Raw genomic sequence first — 18,950 nt, 5'->3', positions numbered from 1 at the left:
TTGAAGGCAGGAGGAAAAGGCAACGGCAGAGGATGAAATGGTTGGATGGCATCACCGACTCAATGGACATAAGTTTGAGTAAGCTCTGGGAGTTGGTGATGGGCAGGGAAGCCTGGAGTGCTGCAGTCCCTGGGGTTACAAAGAGTCAGACATGACTGAGTGACTGAACTGAACTGAATAATTGTAAGTAGAGCACTTTCCTGAGTCCTTTAAGTTGCTGTAGAGAATTGTCAAACCTGAGGAATAGGTCATGGAAATCCTCAAAACTGTGATTGGCCAGATAGTAGTGTGAGTCACCTGGGAAACCCATTTATATCTAGTGTCTGAAGTAGGGGCAGTCTTGAAAGATGGAGCCCTTCATTTGTGGTATCTGGGCTCCATACATATAACATAACCATGTGGAACATGTAAACATATATAAGATAGAGATTATAGTCATACTGCAGTAAAGTTATCTTAAATGGTTTCAAATATACACCCGTATTAGTACTGTATCTCAGTTCATGTTGCTCCACATCCTCACTGATATTTGATTCTGTCTGTATTTTTCAATTTAGCCATTTAGTTGAAAAGTAGTATCAACTTGTGTCTTTAATGTGTATTTCCCTGATGACTAACGTGAATCATATTTCTAATATTCAATGGCCTTTTGAACCTTGTCTTTTACAAAATATTAAGTCTTTTACCTGTTAAAATAATCTGATTGTCTGGTTTTCTTTGATTTGCAGAAATGAGTTAATTATTTTGGCTAGGAGATCTTTATGCATATATGAATTATGAATATCTTTTTCACTTTATAGTTTAAATTTTCACTCTCTTAGTGGTGCTTTTTGATGCACCAAGGTTCTTAATTTTAATATAGCTTAATTTGTCATTTTTGCAAGTTTTGCATCCTGTCTTAAAAAATTATTATCTGCTCCAATATTGAAAAATTATTTCTTGATTTCTCCTTCTCAAACCTTTATAAATATTTTTCTTTCATAGTTACGTCTATAACCCATTTGGATTTTGTTTTTATATATAATTGTGAGATGCCAATGAAGAAATTTGCTTTTCATAAATATTGGATTGGCCAAAATATTCATTGAGGATTTTTCTGTAAGATGGAACGGAAAATCCAAATGAACTCTTTTGGCCAACTCAGTAGATGTTGAATTGACATGTATTGAGACCACAATCATTTCCACGTTTCACTGACATTATCACCATTGTTAATTAAAGATCATATATTTTGATGTAGCTTCCCAGGTGGCCCAGTGGTAAAGAATCCATCTGCCAATTTAGGAAATGCAGGTTTGATCCCTGGGTGGGGAAGATCCTCTGGAGAAGGAAATGACAACACACTTTAGCATTTTTGCCTGAAAAATTCCATGGACAGAGGGACAGAGGAGCTTGGTGGGCTATAGTCCATGGGGTGGCAAAGAGTCATTTATGACTGACCACACATGCACACCATACAGAATCTATATCTTGTTCATATTGTTTTCTTCTTTTCTTCTTTTATCTGAACACAATATGTAAGTATAGCTTTGTAGTTTATTATAGTGTTATATTTAGTGCTATGTAATATTGCTAAGATTGTTCTTTTACTAGGAGGTTATTTTGCCTTTTTTTTGGCTTTTTTTTTTTTTTTTCCCCACTCATCTCTTTGTATATCCACATGACTTTGTAATCTATTTATTAACTTCTGAGGGGGGAAGGAAGCTATGAATATATTGATTGATATTTCAAACATATAAATAAATTTGACCTATTTACAATATGGAGTCTCTATAAACAAACATGCTATTTAGTTTGGTCATCAATAATTTTTTGAATAATATTTTTTAGGTTTTAGTGTTAGATTCTTACTAACTTTTGTCACATGTGATATTTTCATTGCTGTTTAAGTGATACGACTTCTTAAGTTTCCAATGTGTTGTTCTATTTCTATAGAACCTTTTTTTCATATTGACCTTGAATTTGGTGATAGCACATTCATTAATTTAATAAGATGGTTCATAGAATATTTGAATTTTCAGTTGTCATGTTATCTTAAGAAAATGACAATGTTACTGATAGTTCTTTACCTTCATTTCTTATCATCATAAGAAATTTTTTTACCCATTTTTTACCTCTCTTTTACCCTTGCCTTACTGCAATGTTCAGACTCTTCATAAAAATATAAAAGTGGAAATAGTGAGTATCTTTTTCCTCTTCACCCTCTACAAGTTTTCAACTTTTATTTTTTAATCACCGAATATATTTACCTTCTATGTTTTCTGTAGATATTTCTTGTCATTAAAAAAAAAATTACTTTTTGTCCTAGCTTACTGAAAGATTTTTCATGAAAGTGTGTTGAATTTTAGTTAAGTGCTTCTATATGGCTTGTGTTGATTTTTTTTTTTTTTCCTATCTTGATTCTTCTTGACCATATTTAGGATTCATCATTCTGTCAGCCTCATAAAAGTAAAGGTCACCTTCAATTTTTTTTTTTCAGAAATTTTGTGCAAGATTAGAGTTATTTTTTTAATAATTATAAAAATTAACTATTAAAAGCATCTGGTACTAGAGTTTCCTGTGGAAACATTTTTAAAATAATAAACTTAATTTCTTTAACAGATGCTTCAATAGTAAGATTTTATGTATCACCTCTTAACTTCAGTAAATTGTAATCTGTGGACATTTGTTCATTGTAACTAAATTATATTTCCCTTCTTCAAAGTCATTCATAATGATCTTTAGTTATTTGTATTACAGTTCTATATTTATGCCATCTTTTCCATTTTTATTTTTGTTATTTTGTTTTTTATCTTTTTTGCCTTGATCAATCTTGTTAAGCATTAACAAATTAAAAAATTTCAGTCTTTTCAAAATTCTAGATTTTGACTTTGTCTTTTTCTCTATTCTACAGTATTTTTAAAATGTTCTTCATTTGTTTTCATTTTTAGTATTCCTTTCTTTTTTCCACTCTCATCCTTGAAATAGAAAGTTGATTTCTTTTTAATTCACCCATCCTTTTTTTTCATATATGCATATGTCTATTTTTTTTCTTTAAACATTGCTTAAACTATATCCCACAAGTTTTGATCTGTTATATTTTATTATAATTCAGTTCAGTAATTTTCTGTTATCTATGCTGATTCATTTCTTGATCTATGAATTGTTTAGAAATGTATTATTTAATTTTCAGGTAGTACACTTTTTCCTAGTATAATTTTATTACTGATTTCCATTTTAATACCATAATTAGAGAAAATAATTTGAATTACTTTAAATATTTTAATATTTCAACTTATTTAAATATTTTAAATTTTGTTGAAGCTTTGTTATAATTCACCACATGGTTGTTTTTGATGAACTTTAGATATGCACTTACAAACAAAATAAATTCTGTTGTTGTTGAGTGAGTATTCTACATATGTCAGTTTGTGTTGTGATCTTCAGAACCTTTTTTCCCCCTATTTTTGAGTGATTTTTCTATCATCTGTGAAGAGATATGCTGATAATTGAAGCCAAAAAAATTCCAAATGGATTTCATTTCAATGAATTTTTAATATTGCCTCACATTATTCTAAATTGTATCCATTCTGGGGAGGATTCAGGTGAGAGATCTATGTCTTAGTCGTTGAAATAATCTTAAATGGATGACAACAATCCATTTATGGCATAAGTTTATACTAAACACACATCTTGGGCAGCTTTCCAGAATAGTCCATTAACAATTTTTATTTTTTTTAAATAAGTGTTTCCAGTTAATGCAATCAAGTGGAAAAACATTTCTTTCATATATAAATATTATTTTTAAATCTAACAATATAGCATTTTGTGAATGTATATAATTAAGTATTAAAGGAACATGATATTTTGATAAAATCTGTACTTAGCTTTCAATATTAAAAAAAAAGACAACTTTATATATGCTATCTGGCTTGTTATCCTATAAATCACAGAAGATGATTCTTATTGTGAACTTTTTCCCTTACCAAATATTCTTAGATTTTATTTGGGGTTCAGTTCAGTTCAGTTCAGTCGCTGAGTCTGTCCGACTCTTTGTGACTCCATGAATCGCAGCACGCCAGGCCTCCCTGTCCATCACCATCTCCCGGCGTTCACTCAGACTCACGTTCATCGAGTCCGTGATGCCATCCAGCCATCTCATCCTCGGTCATCCCCTTCTCCTCCTGCCCCCAATCCCTCCCAGCATCAGAGTCTTTTCCAATGAGTCAACTCTTCGCATGAGGTGGCGAAAGTACTGGAGCTTCAGCTTTAGCATTCCTTTCAAAGAAATCCCAGGGTTGATCTCCTTCAGAATGGACTGGTTGGATCTCCTTGCAGTCCAAGGGACTCTCAAGAGTCTTCTCCAACACCATAGTTCAAAAGCATCAATTCTTCGGCACTCAGCCTTCTTCACAGTCCAACTCTCACATCCATACACGACCAAAGGAAAAATCATAGCCTTGACTAGACAGACATTAGTTGGCTAAGTAATGTCTCTGCTTTTGAATATGCTATCTAGGTTGGTCATAACTTTTAATTTCATAGCTGCAGTCACCATCTGCAGTGATTTTGGAGCCTAAAAAAATAAAGTCTGACATTGTTTCCATTGTTTCCCCATCTGTTTCCCATGAAGTGATGGGACCAGATGCCATGATCTTCGTTTTCTGAATGTTGTTAACAAGTATTAAGTCAGCATTTTTAAACTGAGAGATGTTATATAAAATGATAATGTTAATGCTTTTGAACTATTGGAAATTTGACAAAAACCAATGCTGCAACGGCATTTTCTCTGCAACCTACAGCCTCCAGTTTTGGGACAGATATCTTCATCTTAGTAGCTTCACCCACTTAAGTTCCCTGCCTAGCAAATGTAGAGAGATATTTGTGAGGCCTGCCTTAAATAAAATTGTGTGGTCTTTAAGCATCTTAGTAATCATCATTCAGTCCACATCTTGTCAACTGGAGTGTGTTTGGGGTGCTGATTGAATGGAGAATATTGCAGATCAAACTATAACAGAGATTGTGAGGAGCAACTGGCAAATAATATGTGAAGGAGTGTGCATTTCATTTGTAAAACCATAAGCTTGGACATTATTCTAACAATCACATGCTTGGAGTTTATTAGTGAAATTTTAATTAAGCAAAAGATATATCTGAGAGTTTTTTAATTAAGAAAAAGATTAAATACAGAAGAACACAACCCTAATGGTGGTAATAGGACATCAGAAATAGTAGCAACAATGGAGAACAAACATGGATGGAAAGACTGAGACCTAATTATTACTTTAAGGAGCCTTCTTCTGTTCCCCAAGTTTTTTGGGGAACTTGGGGAACAAGTTCTTCTCTTCCCCAGATCTTTGACACAGAAAAACAAGAAAAAATTCCCCACAATGAGCAACATATGCATATATTATGTGAGTTACCTGCAATGGTCAGGAAATTTAGGGCTCAAAATCCAGGGTCTATGCCACATAATATCATTTAATGTTAACATAGCTTAATGGCAGTTTCTGGAATAATGACAATCTTTTTTTTTTTTTTTTTAAGTGTCATTTTCTGGAATCAAGATATTCATTTAGAAGGAACCTGAAGGAAAATTCACCTGATCCCAAGTTTCTAAACCATATGAAGTCAGAGGTTATGACATCATTTTGCCTAGAAATGTTGTTAATCCAATTGTTTAAGATAAGGATGCTATTTTCAGAGAGGAAAAAGTTAATCTTCCCAGCATTTGTGGCAGATTAAATAGTTATTGACATTCATTTCTAAGGTGAGAAATAATTCACTGTGGAAGCTATTTGCTTCTTCAGATCCAGAGACACAGCCAGGGCAACTGGATTTGAATGTACTTCCAAACTGAAAGAAAATGGACTGATTTCTTGGAGTCCATGTACATGCTGGGGTGTGCTCTGACTGAACAAAACCAAATTGCAAGATTTTAAATACCAAGAGCATTCTCTTACACTAAGAAAAATGGATGAAATTAAGTCTTTTTTTAATTATAAGACAGAGAAATAAACAATTGAAAAGAGTGTAACATTTGATAACTAGATAGAGAGCTGAAACACAGAAGAGGGTCTCTTTTTTGGAATAATATGGGTAAATTTTTTTCTCCTAAGCCAGTATGACAACATATATCTGCCAGGAAAGCAAAAAATGAAAATGCCTAGTACCATAACATTTGAATAATACTATAGTAATCATTGGATTATAGCACTGATATAGCTTAAAAGTTCACAAGAAAACAGTTTCTTCCATCTTAATTTATATATATATATATATATATATATGTTTATATATATATATATATATATTTGTGTGTGTGTGTGTTTATATATATGCTCAGATGCAGGTCAAGAATCAACAGTTAGAACTAGACATGGAACAACAGACTGGTTGGTTTCATACATATATATAAAGTTTCTTATGTCAACCTAGATAGCATATTAAAAAGCAGAGACATTACTTTGCCAACAAAGGTCCGTCTAGTTAAAGCAATGTTTTTTTTAGTAGTCATGTATGGATGTGAGTTGGATTATAAAGTTGAGCCCCAGATAACTGATGCTTTTGAACTGTGGTATTGGAGAGGACTCTTGAGCATCCCTTGCAACTGCAAGGAGATTCAACCAGTTCATCCTAGAGGAAATCAGCCCTGAATATTCTATTGGAAGGACTGATGCTGAAGCTGAAACTACGATACTTTAGCCACCTGATGTGAAGAACTGACTTATTTGAAAAGACCCTGATGTTGGGAAAGATTGAAGGTGGGAGGAGAAGGGGATGACAGAGGATGAGATGGTTGGATGGCATCACGAACTCAAGGGACATGAGTTTGAGTAGGCTCTGTGTGTTGGTGATTGACAGGGAGGCCTGCTATGCTGCTGTCCATGGGTTTGCAAAGAGTTGGACATGACTGAGTGACTGAACTGAACTGATATATATATATGTCACAACACACATAGATGGAAAAAGTTTTTATAATCTACTATGACTATATTTGTTTGCTCAAATATTATCTGAATGAACAGTTGAAGGTTTCCAAAGATGTCTGCATCTTATTTTCAACCACATGGAACTTCCAAAGTATTCCCTGTGAAGAAGTATTACAAAAACATAAACAGTTGGCCTTGAAACGTAAATATATAATTGGAATTTTCCCCTCCCTATGCAGATAAAAAATAGCTCTGGCTGAAGCCTGAGATGGCTAGTAATTCAAAATCCACTTTATAGTTTTATTTCAAACCCATTCAGTTTGATATAGACACAAGTTTAAAGCTAATACCAAATAAAGCCAAATGACATACTTTTTAAGCATTTAAAAGAACTCATGAGCCAGTTTCTACTGGCTTTTTTGTTTATTTGTTTGGCACTCACTTGTGTCTGACTCTGTGATGCTATGCACTGTAGCCCTCCAGGCTCCTCTGTCCATGGGATTCTCCCAGCAAGAATATTGGGGTGGGTCGTCATGCCCTTCTCCAGGCCATCTTCTGGACTCAGGGATCAAATCCATGTCTCTTATGTTTCCAGCACTGGCAGATGGGTTCTTTACCACTAGCGCCATCTGGGAAGCAACAAGCAGAGAGAAATAAATTAGTTATAAACGAGATGAGAAAGTAAAAAATATATTACAGAGAGAACAATAGAATAGAGAGTATTTGGATGTGGAAAAGAAAGAGGAACATGAAAGATTTATTTCACAATGAGCTCATGGCTTAATGGTGAATCTCTCTGAAGCAGAATACAAAGGAGGAGGGCCGCATTTTGGAGGGAAGATAAAGATATTGGTTTTAGATAAATTAATTGAGATTTCAATAAATGAATCTGTTGTCTCTTCAAAGTATTTAATAACTGAGACAGCAAGGGCTATGATTAATCAAGAGGATGTTGGCTAATTCCCTAGACTAGGGTCCTACAGGCTCCATGACATGCTGGACTCTGGGAAAGAGAAGAGGTGCCTAACTGTGGGTGGTTAGGAGATCCATTACACCAACTTGGAGCAAGGATCCCCAGTCCAAACAGATGATACTTACGGGTATGAGACAGCAGCTTCAACCAACTCATACAGTGTATTTCATGTGTCTGTAGTCATATCAGTGTACCAGTATGAATCAGTCATGAAAATGTGGACTTTCATATTAGATGAAGGTAGTGGTGCAGTCACTAAGTTGTGTCCTACTGTTTGCAACCCATGAACTGTAGCCCACCAGGATTTTCTGTCCACGGGGATTCTCCAGGCAAGAATACTGGAATGAGTAGCCATTCCCTTCTCCAGGGTATCTTCCCCACCCAGGGATAGAACATAGGTCTCCTGCATTGCAGGCAGATTCTTTACTGACTGAGCCACCAGGGAAGCTCACATATTAGGAGAAGAATCTATACGAGAAGCAGATGTTTGGGAGTTTTTTTCTCTTTGCAGTAGTGACCAGAGTCCTTCATATGGGTAGAATTTCTACTCTTTCTGTTGTATTATTCAATAAAGCTTTTACTCAATTTCTTACTGACTTATTTCCCAAAGAACAGGGGATATTCTTTTCTCCATGCCTTGAACTAAATTAATTAAATGGTTCTTTTATATAAAAGTGTCAAACAAAGAATAATAACCGGGGCGGGGGGGATGCTCAAAGACAGATTTATTCATAGGGAGTTTTAAGCATGTTACTTTTAATTTTCTACTTGGGTTAATGTTAGACTAGATATCATCTATTTTGGCTTATTAATCATATCTTTCTTTTCTTCCATGTCTAAAATGCAAAGTGGGATATCTATACTCACAGCATGTCTCTGAGTGTCAAGTAGTGTGAAGAGCCTTAGATTTTAATCTCCTTGCAAGCTAACAGGTGAGCCTGCCACTGTTTTATGGATGCTAGCAGAAGGCATGACACTCCTGAGTCAAATAATTTTATTAATCACAGCAATTCCAGGAGCCAGAATATCAGCATTTTCTTGAACAAAGTTCCTCAAGCTGCAATTCCCTTGGGGCATGGCAAAGATGGCCAGATGAAGCCTGCACGTGAGTGAAATTTTTAATAGGAGAGAAACACTGAGTTTAGGAAACCTAATCTTTGATCACAGATACTAAGCTTGATTTCCCTTTCGTTCCAGACAGAGACACTATTTTACTGTATTGGGCTATGTACAGATCTGCCCTTTGTGTTGAAAGGAGATATTTCTAGCTTTCAAGGCTCTTTGTTATGTAAACATCATTGAAAGTAATCTTGATCAAGATATGCAGGAGAATAAGAGATTTATAGAAGACTGTCTCCCATTAATACCTGCCCCTCATTTTTCACAATTCTGACTTCTGGGAAATGTCCTTATAAGAACACATCTCCACTGATTATTTTGGTTAACTTGACAGACAGTGGCTAGGACCAAATCTGTTCCATTATTCTCCTTCTGCATTTAACCTAGGCTGTTACATGAGTCCAAGCAGCAGGATGAGCCCTTCCTGCAGATTTCAAACATGTCCTGGCATGCTGGTCTCTACTGGTTGAACAAATCCCATAAACTATCATGGTCTACCTTAGAAAGCCATGTTCTGTTTTTTGGTTTCTAAATTTGTCATCCCATGAGACATGGATCCAGTGCCCCAGGACTTAGTACTAATTACCAGACTACATCTCTGTGCAAAAAATTAATTTTAGGACGAATTCCCCGATTTAGAGCATGAATTTATGATAACCAGTGGAGAATGTGTGAGGAGAGGGATAGTTTGAGAGTTTAGGACTGAAAATGTTATCATATTTAAAAAAGGTAACCAACAAGGACCTACTGTGCAGCTTAGGGGACTCTGTTCAATATTCTGTAGTAACCTAAATGGGAAAAGAACTTTAAAAAGAATACATGAATATATATAACCAAATCACTTTGCTATACTCCTGGAATTAACACAACATTGTTAATCAACTGTACTCCAGTATAAAATAAAAAGATTTTAAATAAATAAATAAAATTGGGGAAATAATTCTATGGAACATCTAAATTCAAAGCATACCACTGAACTGAGGATAATCTGAAAGTCTTCTAAGGCCAGGGGAGTATTTTCTTAAACACTTGAAGATCACTTATAACCATATCTAATGAGCAAGTCACCATGTTTCTGAAAAGGAGGCAGGTTAATACCTGGTTTTCAGCCAAGAACTGTAGTCCAAAGTCCCCAGTTTAGTTTGAATAATTGGCTTAGTACACAAGGACATTTTTATTGAACTTATAAAGATCTACTATGTTCCTCACTTTCACCTGCATGACATGGTAATGAATTCAGCCAAAAGGTCATTATCTTTATGGTCTAAGACTATGCTTATTTAACATGGTAATCTAGCTAACTTAACTTAAAATGAGTATAGCATTATTCCCTCCTAAAGGAAATCAACCCTGAATATTCTTTGAAAGGACTGATTCTGAAGCTGAACCCCCAAAACTTTGGCCTCCTGTTGTTAAGAACTGACTCACTGGAAAAGAGCCTTATGCTGGGAAAGATTGAAGGACAAAGGAGAAGTGGGCGGCAGAGGATGGGATGGTTAGATAGCATCACCAACTCAATGCACATGAATTTGAGCAGAGTCTGGGAGACAGTGAAGGACAGAGGAGCTTGGCATACTCAAGTCCATGGGATTACAAAGAGTCAGACGTGACTTAGACACTGAGCAACAACAAGGCTTATCTCCTAGACTCCCTTCAGGATGCCACTCGGGGTGTATACTAATCAGACTGACCTGAAGTTGCCTTCACAGGAAAGAATGAAGCATAATACTTAAGAATGGTGGAGGTAGGAGCCTGAAATAGGTGTATATAATCTCCAAGTTATTCATCTTGATCATTATCCAGGAAGTAATTGAGAATGTTTTATCCCATTCTGGTTATAGTCACATTCAGAGACAAAACATCCTTCCTAAGATATGTGAACAAAAAAGAACTAAGATGGCAGTCAGAAAATGTTTTATTGGGTTTGCCAAAAAGTTCATTTCAGCTTTTCTGTAATATCCTATGGAAAATCCCAAACAAATGTTTGGCCAATACATCAATTTTGGAAGAGACGTTTCTAATATGCAAATATACCAGATGTCTATAAATGGTAAAAAGCATGGAAGATCCACTGAATACCTTGAAAATCATTTATTGTTAAGTGGTTTTTGTGACAAAAGCCTACCAGTATCAGATTTCAGATGGTCCAGAAATTGAAAATTACATGTATTATTTTCAAGGGCTGAAGTGGTATAGCAGAGTCAGCAATTGAGCTAAAGCAGCAAGTATTTAAACTAAAAAAGCATCAACAACAGTAATGCATAACATTTCTAGCTCCTGGGGTCTCCTACACTATGTAAACTGGGTCATCTAAGTATAAAAATTAATGCAGGTTGGCAACTGTCACATAAATAACTCCCATAAAAATGATGCCTCTCATCCCATACATGAATAATTCCACCCTCCATCACGCTCTTTCCTATTTAGCATGAGTATTAGTTTGATGGGCTTCCCTGATGGCTTAGTTGCTCAAGAATCTGCCTGCAGTGACAGAGGCCTGGATTAGACCCCTGGGTCAAGAAGATGCCCTGAAGAAGGGAATGACAAGCCACTCCACTCTTCTTGCCTGGAGAATCCCATGGACAGAGGAGCATGATGGGCTACAGTGCATAGTATCACTAAGAGTTGGGCATGATTGAGCAACTCACACTTTTAGTTTGCTAGGGCCACTGTAACACAGTACCACAGACTGGGTGGCTTAAACAATAGAAATTCATTTTCTCACCATTCTAAAGGCCAGAAAATTAAGGTCAAGCTGCTTCCATGTATAATTTCTTCTGAGGTCTCTCTCTTTGATTTGCAGATGACTTCCCTCTTGTCTTGTCACATGATGATCCTCTGTGCACATGCACCTTTGGTATGTCCTGTGTGTCCAAATTTTCTCTTCTGAGATGAACACTGGTCAGGTTGTACTAGGGCCCACCTCCATGGCTTCACTTCATCTTAATTACCTCTCTGAAGTCCCTATCTACAAATACTGTCATATCCTGAGCTACTTAGTTATAGAGCTGTTGACTAAAACATATAGTCACAACCTGAAAGTAGAGAGTCATTTTTTCAGTGGGAATGAATAAGACTCCGAGCCTGGGAGACAGCATCACAGTAGCTCTGAGAAAACTGCTCCAATGAGGCAGGAGCGGAAGTCAGGCTGTGTACAAATTTGCAACAGAGAAAGTAGGCAGTCTGAACATCAAAGATCAAGTATCAGGTTAAGGAATTTAGCATTCTATGTATGGGAAGATGCAAGTCTCTGGGTTCACTGAATTCATTCCTTCCATATGCACCTCAGCTATCTGGGGCTTGCTTGGTGGCTCAGATGGTAAAGAATCTGCCTGCAATGCAGGAGACCTGGGTTTGATCTTTGGGTTGGGAAGATCCCCTGGATAAGGAAATGACAACCCCCTCCAGTATTCTTGCCTGGAGAATTCCATGTACAGAGGAGCATAGCAGTTTAAAATCCATGGGGTCAGAAGAGTCAGGCACAACTAAGTGACTAACTCAACTATCTGGGGGCAAATCCTGTTTCCTTGTTCATTCTAAGGAGTGGTACATACTGCTTCTTGCATTCCCCCAGGTCTCCAGCCATCACCATAGGAGGTGGCAGCATCTGGTGGATCAAAGTTCTGGGAGCGTTCACTCACTTTTCAGTTCAGTTCAGCCACTCAGTTGTGTCCAAACCTTGGAGCCTACCCAAACTCATAACCATTGAGTCAGTGATGCCATTTAACCATCTCATCCTCTGTTGTCCCCTTCTCCTCCTGCCCTCAATCTTTCCCAGCATCAGGGTCTTTTCAAAGAGTCAGCTGATTGCATCAGGTACCCAAAGTATTGGACTTTCAGCTTCAACATCTGTCCTTCCATTGAACACCCAGGACTGTTCTCCTTTTGGATGGACTGGTTGGAACTCCTTGCAGTCCAAGTGACTCTTAAGAGTATTCTCCAATACCACAGTTCAAAAGCATCAATTTTTGGCACTCAGCTTTCCTTATAGTCCAACTCTCACATCCATACATGACAACTGGAAAAACCATAGCCTTTATTAGATGGACCTTTGTGGACAAAGTAATGTCTCTGCTTTTTAATATGCTGTCTAGGTTGGTCACAACTTTCCTTCCAAGGAATAAGCGTCTTTTAATTTCATGGCTGCAATCACCATCTGCAGTGATTTTGGAACCCCCCAAAATAAAGTTTTTCATTGTTTCCACTGTTTCCCTGTCTATTTGCCATGAAGTGATGGTACCAGAAGCCACAATCTTAGTTTTCTGAATGTTGACCTTTAAGCCAACTTTTTCATCCTCTTTCACTTTCATCAAGAGGCTCTTTAGTTCTTCTTCATTTTCTGCCATAAGGGTGGTGTCATCTGCCTATCTGAGGTTATTAATATTTCTCCCGGTGACCTTGATTCCAGCTTGTGCTTCATGCAGCCCAGCGTGTCTCATGATGTACTCTGCATATAAGTTAAATAAGCAGGGTGTCAATATACAGCCCTGACGTACTTCTTTTCCTATTTGGAACCAGTCAGCTGTTCCATGTCCAGTTCTAACTGTTGCTTCCTGATCTGCATACAGGTTTTTCAAGAGGCAGGTCAGGTGGTCTGGTATTTCCATGTCGTTCAGAATTTTCCACAGTTTATTGTGATCCACACAGTCAAAGGCTTTGGCATAGTCAATAAAGCAGAAATAGATGTTTTTCTGGAACTCTCTTGCTTTTTCCATGATATAGCAAACGTTGGCAATTTGATCTCTGATTCCTCTGCCTTTTCTAAAACCAGCTTGAACATTTGGAAGGTCACAGTTCAGGTATTGCTGAAGCCTGGCTTGGAGAATTTTGAGCATTACTTTACTAGCGTGTAGAAACCAGAAATCGCTGATGGCTGTGATATTTATTGTTTATTAACATGGCAGGAGATATTTTCATTTCACAGAGCTTTGACGTATAAATTTTGGAAGGATACAATTCAATCCATATTAGCATGTTTCCTTATATATTTGTGTTCCAAACTGTCCGTCTCATCAGGGTTACTACCTTTCATACATTAGATGTCAGGAAAATTTCACTAACTTTCATGGAATAGACTCAGAAAAAGGAGAATTTTAGAAGCCAAGATTCAGCAAAGGAAGAAAATATGTGTTTTGCCTATTCTATCATCCTGCAGAGGGCATGTGAGGGATGGGTTGGGACCCAAAAGATGAATATGCTATCTAATGAGGGGACCTTCTTAGCATACGCAATCTGATACACAGAGAAACACATGCAATTTCCAGATTTGAGTGTCAGGCTGTCTGGCTTGGCTTCTAAGTGCTTTCAAGAGTTGTCTGGAAGAAGGGGCATCTCGGACATTGAATGAGTCTCTCATTTCCACAAGAGAGTGAGATGACCTGAGGTAGTACCTCATAAACCTCCCACCATCTCTTGTTCAGAGGGGATCACAGAATAATCCTCTAAGACTCAGACAGCAGTTCTTCAAGTCTTTCCCCAGGGATCTATGGAGAATATGCATGAGGTTGTCAGGACAATGTGGTGATTCCAATCTCCATCTAATTCCCTTGTATCATTTTTCTCACAACCCACAGTCAAGATTCATGATCATTTTCAGAAAAACCCTACTTTTTGTAACAGCTAGGTATAGTTTTATTGTTTAATCATGAAGTCATGTGCAATTCTTTTCTGATCCTATGGACTGTAGCCTACCAGGCTCCTCTGTCCATGGGATTTCCCAGGCAAGAATACTGGAATGGGTTTCTGTTTCCTTCTCCATGGGATCTTCCCAACCCAGGGATCAAACTCATGTCTCCAGCATTGGCAGGTGATTTCTTTACCATTCAGATATCAGGGAAGCCACTAGATAAATAGTACTTTGTGATAATCAACATCTTTCTGATTCTGATGCGAGAGGAGTGATTTCTGTGTATCGGTTTGATTACAAGATGGAACTTATGTATTCTGTAGACATAATGTGATTTTGGAGCAGTAAAATAACTCATTTCAAGAAAAAAACAAAAAGTTATGGTTGAAGACAAAGATACATTAGTGTAGATTGCCTGTTATTTCTCTCTTTGATCTCACTGACCTTAAATGTTATTGACAGGAATTTGGTCATTCTGTGAGAGGTTACTAGGATCTTTTGTGCAAAACAAATTTTAGCAGATGTTTTAAATTTCAAAACACCACAGTTCTTTTTAAGTCATTTTACACTTAAATTATTCAATGTGGGCAGATAGTTGGAGCCATCTCATTAATGATGGTATCTATGAGTTGTTTTTTTCTCTTTTATGTAAATCATGGCATTTGTAATGATAGTTTAGGTCACTTTAGATGACTGGAGGCCAGAAACTTTGAAAGAAGCCCAGGGTATTTTAGAATTAGAAAAGCTCTGTTCTCCATTTCACTCTAACATGAAAAAAAATAGGAGATTGGCACCATCATACTGAGATTAAAATAGACTCATTCAACAAAATGTCTTTTTAGTTGTCACATGTATATTATTTGATTTTGCAAAATGTGAGAAACTGAATCTTATTTCCTGCCATAACAGCATGTGATTTTAATGTGTGTGTGTGTGTGTGTGTCTGTATATGTATGTATGTATATATTCACACAGATAAATTAATGTCATGAGTCAAATGATCATCATTAGTCAAATGATCATATAATTTTAGTTCCTCACCTCTGCAAGTTGAGAAAGAAAATACATTGCATCATAATACCTTTCACTGAAACACTGCAGAAATAGACAGTTTTAATAAGCAATAGTGTTCAAGAGACATTAAAATAGAGTACTAAGCTTCAGCTTGGGAATACACAATGAGGATTAGTCACATTTCTTATTCAATATCATACCCCATAGCATCTAACTAAATCTGTACTATATTTGGCATTAACAGCTCACAATAGAAAAAGAAGAAAACGATTTAATAGTGGGAAGTGATCTGTATTGGTTATCTAATATAGCAATTTTTAATGTGGAGAGCAAGATTGCTGGGGGGTCTACAATGCAGTCTGGTGAGATGCTGAAGGATGTTATTTGATATACACCTTTGTTCTGTCTCTTCTATTTTATTTTCATCTTCAATCTTTTAAATATGTTTGTTTATTAGCATTATGCAATTATAAGTTGTATAGTCATGAGAGAGTCATTTCCTAGGCAGGTTAATAAGAAGTCTAGGGGTCCCCAAGGAGAGAGGGGTCTGGAATTCTCAAGGAGGAAGAAAGGACAAACTTTTTTCTTCTCTGCATTCCTTAGGATTATATAACAACAATGTATTCTGCCTGAGGACAGTCTCTGGATTAAACCTTCTGGCTAATTCTGTAAATTATGGGAGTAGACCTGCTCTTTACAAGGATTATATAGCAACAATGTATTCTGCCTGAGGACAGTCTCTGGATTAAACCTTCTGGGTAATTCTGTTATCTTAAAGTGTACATTATGGGAGTAGGTCCGGTGAGGTCTTTACAACCTCCAGACATTCTTTGGATTTACTAGAGAGTATATAACTTCATTGCTAACACTAACAAGCGGGTACTCTTTCTACCCACTTCTGACGCCTATGTCAGAAGCTTTCTCTATCTCCTTTGTACTTTAATAAAACTTTATTACACAAAAATCTCTGAGCGATCAAGCCTCGTCTCTGGCCCCAGATTGAATTATTCTCCTCCAGGGGCCAAGAATCCTGGCGTCGTGATTCAACAACAACCTTTCAGTCACACATGCATATAATTTAAAGAAATATAAACATGTTTATTATGTGTAATTAATTTTGCTCATAAAGATGAGAAATCAAATGAATTTAAGAACAAAAGGAAAAATATATTCTTTTAGACAAATCATTCCATTATTTTTTGTTCCATGCTTAGAGAATAAAAGGCAAAAAGTATCATAAAACTTATATTCTGTCAATTGGATGTTCAAAAATATTTCAATGATTCAAAATATTGATAACAGCCAACAAGCTCAAAAGTCAATTATTTAAACATGACTTTGCAAAAATTAATTTTCATAATATGTCTTTGTTTCTTATTGCGACTGCAACAAATTCCAACAAATTCAGTGGCTTAAACCAACACATATTTGTTCTGGAAGTCTATAATGGGTGAGCAGGACTATGTGATCTGAGGCTCTAGGAGAGATTTCATTTCCTCACCCTTCCCAGCTTCGAGAGGCCACCTACAGTCTTTGGCTCATGGCCCTCTTCCTCTGATTTCAAAGCTGAAACTGTAGCATCTGCAAATCTCATTTTCTGTCTCTCTGCTTCAGTAGTTACATCACCTTCTGTCTGACTTGAACTCCTCTTGTGTCCCTTATATATAGGCCATTGTGATTACAGTGGGCCCACTTATGTAGTCCAGGATAATTTTCCCATCTCAGAATTTTCAACCTGTTAACATCTGTGAAGTCTCTTTTGCAATTTAAGGTAACAGTCACGGATTCTGGGTGGGCTTCTGGGTAGGATTCTGGGTGCTGAGTGGTAAACAATCCACCTGCCACTGCAGGAGACATGGGTTCGATTCACGGGTTGCGAAGATCCCCTGGAGAAGGAAATGGCAACTCATTGAAGTTGGTTATACTTGCCTGGGAACTTCTAGGGACAGAGGAGCCTGGCAGGCTACAGTTCATCACCTATTCTGAGGATAAGGACAGGAACATCTCAGGAAGCCGTTATTCAACTTACCATACATATAAAACATGTTTAGCTTCCTGAGCTCCTCCTAGTCAAAAATAGTTTCACATAGTACTGATAGCCACTCAGAAATATGTCTTTAGTCTCTTCATACTATTAATTCCTTGAAGAAGGACTAGGGGGAGTAAGAGAAGAAGAACAAGAAATTGTGTGTAAGGTCAGGAAGGGCTCAGGTTTACCCTGCAGATGTGGAGTTCAGGCACAGTTATAAGATTCCAGCTAACTAGATTTATTGGCGGCAGATTCAAACCAGGTAAAAGAAGTTTAGGCAAGTGATTTTTATCATAGTTCTCTCAATCTTTAATCATTAATCTTGGTCATCATTTTGCTTTTGTCTAAGATCTATCTTCAAGTAATTTTTTCAAAGTGTCTATGATGTCTATACTCTAATATATAAGAATATTTTACTGTCTTTATGTATGAAAATTTTACTAGTTATAAAATTCCCAAGGGAGAAGATCATTTCCTTTTTAAATGTGAATACATTACTTCAGTCAGTCAGTTAAGTCACTCAGTCATGTCCAACTCTTTGTGACCCAGTGGACTGCAGCACACCAGGCCTCCCTGTCCATCACCAACACCCGGAATTTACTCAAACTCATGTCCATTGAGTTGGTGATGCCATCCAACCATCTCATCCTATGTCATTCCCTTCTCCTCCTGCCCTCAATCTTTTCCAGCATCAGGGTCTTTTCAAATGAGTCAGCTCTTCATATCACATGGCCGAACTATTGGAGTTTAAGCTTCAGCATCAGTCCTTCCAATGAATACTAAAGACTGATCTCCTTTAGAATGGACTGGTTGGATCTCCTTGCAGTCCACAAACTCTCAAGAGTCTTCTCCAACACCACAGTTCAAAAGCATCAATTCTTCGGTGCTCAGCTTTCTTTATAGTCCAACTCTCACATCATACATGACCACTGGAAAAACCATAGCTTTGCCTAAAGGAGCTTTACAATATTCAGTCTAGGTTGGTCACAACTCTTCCAAGGAGTAAGCATCTTTTAATTTTATGGCTGCAATCACCATCTACAGTGATTTTGGAGCCCCCAAAAGTAAAGTCTGCCACTGTTTCCACTGTTTCTCCATTTATTTGCCATGAAGTGATGGGACCAGATGCTATGATCTTCATTTTCTGAAGGTTGAGCTTTAAGACAACTTTCTCACTCTCCTCTTTCACTTTCATCAAGAGGCTCTTTAGTTCTTCTTTACTTTCTGCCATAAGGGTGGTGTCATCTGCATATCTGAGGTTATTGATATTTCTCCCGG

This window comes from Budorcas taxicolor, chromosome 1 (assembly GCF_023091745.1).
Source record: "Budorcas taxicolor isolate Tak-1 chromosome 1, Takin1.1, whole genome shotgun sequence".
Lineage (NCBI taxonomy): Eukaryota > Metazoa > Chordata > Mammalia > Artiodactyla > Bovidae > Budorcas > Budorcas taxicolor.
This window is presented reverse-complemented; position numbering follows the sequence as displayed.